Genomic DNA, 5,248 nt, shown 5'->3' on the forward strand with positions numbered 1-5,248 from the left:
GTATCACACAGTGGAAAGCAGGAGTGGCTCTACCAAAATCTGAAATACAGAGCATGGAACTGCTGGCAGCAGGAGCTGGATCAGGCTACATGGTTTCTTTAAACACAATGCTTTTGTGGCTCTGCAGAGGCTGTGCAGTAATTCCCTGCTCTGCCAGGGACAGGAAGGTATGTGCCTCCCCAGGCACTGCTGATGCAGAAGATGTCAGTGAGGTGGAATAATTGCTGAGGTACCTGTCTCATTCTATCTGTGCTAATGGAACCACTGAGGTGTTAATGGATCCAGACACTGCATACATGTACCACAAAATAGGCAGCAGCTGCTCAAAAATTCACACTGAAACTGTAATATCGTGGTAAAAGGGGAGAAAGGGATTCAATGTGTACCTGACTGAAAGTCATCATTTAAAGGTTTTCAGCCCCATGTATGCAAATACACACTGATGTAGAGACAGTGCACTTTGTGAACATTTAAAAAAAAAATCGTATTACCTCCTGGGCTTTTAATGGGATTTTTAGCTTTGCAGTCAGTGGAGAGTGGAGAATGTCCTTACACAGAGCCTGTATCTGTACTGCATAAAGCAGCTGCATTTCAAAGTAACAAAAATACTCAATAAGAAAGAAGTTAATTTTCTAGGGGCAAACAGTACACAGATATTTTTTTGAAGCTAATGTTTGGGATAACCTTTAAAGAGAAACTGGGATGGTTTCATTCCTCATGTTCTTAAACATTTTTGTATTTCCCAGTCTTTAACATGAGGTAAGTAAATCCACAGACCTGGCTGCATGGAAATGGTGGATTTATTCACACTTTTAACATACATTAGTTGTCTATATTTACATACAGGCACTCAGGGTACTGCATTAACCTCCTCCTCACATGTTGTGGGACTTTCTGCATACATACCTACCTATTGCACAAAAAGGAGACAGGGAAAAAAAAAAAGAGTTGAAACTCTTAAACAGATCTACAGCCTCAAAAACTCTGTAAAGTCCACAAGGTGGACAAAAATTTAAATTACATTCCTCTTTGGGCATGGAGTACTCAGCCCTAGGAGTAGTTTTCACTGAGTGTTTCAGTGTCTAGGAAAACATCTGAATTTCAATGGCATTGCTGAGAAGAGTGAATTTACTTCTTTGTATCTAGGCCCTATCTTCAGACTGCATGAGGTAAGTTCCTGAAGAGTGGATTTATCACTCAGCAGAAGGCTTGCTGATACAAATTTTATCTGTATTTCTTCAATACAGATTTCTGCAACCTCAGGCTTGTGAATTGCAAGGTCTGATGTGCTATGGGTTTCCAGCCACAAGCACAGTGCAAAAACTCCCAGTATAAAAAAAAATAAAAAGAAATGGCAAATTCATTTTACAGTAAGAGCACAAAGAATTACTAAAATAGACATTTTTGGAACACAGGTTGCTCCTGGATTGCAAACGTAATTTTCTTTTGTAAGAAATAATGAGGAGTTTGATGCACTGGGGACAAACAGAAGTAAAGAGAGAGAATGCAATTTTAAAGCGCTTTACCATATTCAAGAGATTTTTAAAAAATGTACTTACAGTGTTATGAGGTAAGAGTTGAATTTTCTACATGTTTCACTGGAAAATTTACTCTTAAAACTCTATGAGACATCATTTATAGAAGGAACATGTTTGGAACATTAACACGCAGTTCAAACCACCGTCACCAGGCTTGCACTACTGTTTCTTCAGGTATGGGACATGCAAAGGCTGATTCTTATCAAGTGTTACTCCATAGCAGCCTATGACTAAAGGCAGAATGCTGCCCTTGCCTGGATGTACAAAGAGTGACACAAACACTAGGGCATGAGAAACAGAGGGAAAACTATGTTGAACTGTTCACATTTCTCATGGTGAGGAAACAGTAGTGACTTATTTGACGGTAGCAGGCAGCAAGACAATACAGATTGGCTTTTAGGTCCAGACCAAATCTTGTTAACTTCAATCCCAGACAGAAGTGCTGTTTAATCTGGATAAAGATTACAGAGCAATATAAAACACAGCATTAATCTGCTCGTAATGAATTTATTTTTATTTCTACTATTAAAAAATTCAGGAAAAATTTATTGTGTCTTTTTTGGTTGTTGTTACATGTTTCTTTCCATGTGTATCTGCTGTGAGGCACTTTAAAAAAAATAAAAAAAAAATCTGTTTTTGAAGTTTTCTCTTGCTAGACTCTTCTGTGGTGGTTGCAATGTCTCCATGTACAAATGAGGTTCATGTACAGGGCACTACCATAGAGGCCACGCATCGTTGCAACACACAATCATTTTTAAGACTTAAATTCTGGATACAATAAAGTAAAAAGGGACAATATTTCTGTTACCATTTTCAGTGCAAACAGGACAGAATGTATATGGAATGACTTATTGCCTGGCAAGCAGTACCTAGTATAACACACTTAAAAAACCCCTTAATTGTATTATTGAAATGAAGAAATCTGACAGAAGACTGGCAAACAAATTGTTTTTAAAAATGGGTGATGGCTTAAGTAAAATAAATGACCATCCTGAGAAAGTTAACTGCAGCTATTTTCTACTCTATTACCAGCAATTCCTTGGCTCTAAAGTTAAAAATCACCACATCTTATAAATGTCAAGTCTTCCAGAGGCAACTCCAGCACAACCTCAAGACCACAGAAATTTGGACAGAAGAAATTGCATCACCTGCCAGAAAAATGACAGTACAGCACATAATGAACTTGACTGGCTCTGACCATGCCAGCACCTGCCCTTTCTGCACAGGCCGTTGGACTGGTGGCAGAGATAGGGAGCCTAAGAAAACCAGCGTGCTATTTCAAGGATGGAAATACACATCTGGAGTGCTGCAGGCACAGTTCTTTTCCACAGCAAGGCCTGAACACTCTGCAGAGAGAGCTCTTCCCAAAACAGAATGACGCAAGGTGAAAATGCCTTTTGGTCACTATTCTGTTCCACACAAAGGATCTCTTCGGTTTAGGCAGTCTAAATTAATTGTTTATGTTGGATTTCTTCTTCTGCCTCACTTAGGCCATCTGGGCAGTTTGCTCATTAATTTAAAGGAACCCAAAGGGAAGATTTTCGCTACCCTTCTGCTCTCACTACCTCATCCTCTTCACTGCCCCAGGGCACAGCTCTTAAAAACAGAACAGAAACCACCAAAGGCCCTTGACTTCCCAAAAGCTGTTTGCAGCAAATTGCCAAGAGCTGACAATATGCATATTTTCATGCTTCTGCCCTCCCTGCTCCCTGCTGCCAGGGCTGTGTATGGGTTTGGCTCAGCTCTCTGTCCCAGCTGGCCTGGCCACCTGCTCTGTGCCAAGGGCAGGCATTCCAGTGCAGCAGGACCTGCACCTTGCTCCAGCTGGGCTGCTCTGCCAGGTCATGCTGCAGGCCCTGCCACCCTCCCTTGCCCCAGGGCCACTCTGCTGTCAAGGACCAAATGAAATAACAAATTTGCACCATTACCACTTGTCCTTTGGAGCACAGTTTTGTCTTTGTGTCAACATGGTATGCTGTTGCTTAAAAAGTCTCACTCTGAGGCACTACACTGTGTCCCCTTTCCCCTTACAGTAGCTTCACTGCTCTTTTGGCTGCTAAACACACACATATATTGTGACAGCCATCACTTTCCAAGCTGTCAGTGACTGGCATCATCTCTCTGGTACTCATATATCAGATTAAACCCTTTTCTGATCCAGAGATAGGGCAAATGAGAGGTGTTTTAAAAACTTTTATCTATTTTTAGTCTCCTGTGAAGGGTGAGACAATACAGATTTCATTTCCCACACTTATACAGGGACATGTTTTGTTGTTTGACAGACAAGAGTATCACAGAATTATTGGATAGCCTGAGTTGGAAGGGACCTTAAAGATCATCTAGTTCTATGCCCCCTTCTGTGGACAGGAACACCTTCCACTAGACCAGCTTGCTCAGAGCTCCATCCAGCCTGGCCTTGGACACTTCCAGGGATGGGGGAGTGCTATATTGTTAGGAATACATGGATCTCTTATGAAAACACACACTTCCACTAAGCATCATTGCACTAAAAGGCACATTAACAGAGAGCTCTCTCTGTTCACAAAATAGCACCAAATACCCAACTTTTATTGAAGCAAAATAATTTTGGGGGCTCTAGCTTTACTGTGCTAATAAAGACATGCCCAAGCATGTTAGGACCTGACACACAGGATATGTTTTATGGACCTCCCTTCTGCATTATCACCTGTGTGGTTTTATGAAAGAACTGAGAAGCCACAAAGCACCACCCAGCTCCCTCAGCCACCAGCTAGAGCAGCACCTTTAGGCACCCATGTGCAGATTCAATACTACCACCTTTCCTTAAGAAGAGTGCACGTAAGCATCTGCACATTGTGCATTGCAAGGGAAAGAAGCACAGTGCATACCAGGAATGGAAGTGACATGAAAGGACGGTAAACAAGGCAAACAGAAGCTTCCTATCTTTTTCCCCTGCTTCATTTGTTTCTCTGTAGCCTATACTCCTATCTAACACACTTCTGTTTGATACAGAAAGCCATCTTGCTGTACTGGCAATTTTTAAACACAGTGTCTAATTGTCGAGCTACTCCTGAAGTGCTGTCTGGCAAGACTTAATCACCAAGGAAAGGACAAGGAAGAGAGAAGAATACAGTTTAATGGGAAAGCACAGTGCCAAATTAAGCCAAGAGCAGAAATACTGCTAACCTATCGTTTTGTTTTAATTTTGCCAAAATAAAACACAATACTTTATTTTATAGCACATTTACAGGAAGGCAAAACAGTTTTAATTTTCTTTTTTTCTTTAACCCACCATTTAAGGCATTGCTCTGACATGCACCACAGCAGATGGCTAAACTGCAGTGGAAACCAAGAACACCCTGTGTGAGCTCAGCTGTATATACAAAGGCCTTAAAAACTGGAAGTAGGGTTTTGGCTTAAGGTACTCACTATCTGTTGAGCGGAGATATTTAATGTATCATTCCAGTGCACATCATACATATATTACTGTAACACTCTCACAACAATGACACACATTTATGTTCTTGGGACAGTCCAGTTTTAGGTGGCATTTCACAAGTCTGAGAAAACTAGAAGCTGAAACAATTATAGAATATGGAAAAGCTGATGTAGGAGTCCTTCAATACTTTTCTCCTGAAGCCTGGAGGATTCAGGCATACTGTTCTTTGCAGAGGCACAGTAATACACATTTTAAACAGAAAAGCTAATAAGGTGCCACTATTACTTTACAC

The sequence above is a fragment of the Molothrus aeneus genome, chromosome 5, assembly GCF_037042795.1.
Source record: "Molothrus aeneus isolate 106 chromosome 5, BPBGC_Maene_1.0, whole genome shotgun sequence".
NCBI lineage: Eukaryota > Metazoa > Chordata > Aves > Passeriformes > Icteridae > Molothrus > Molothrus aeneus.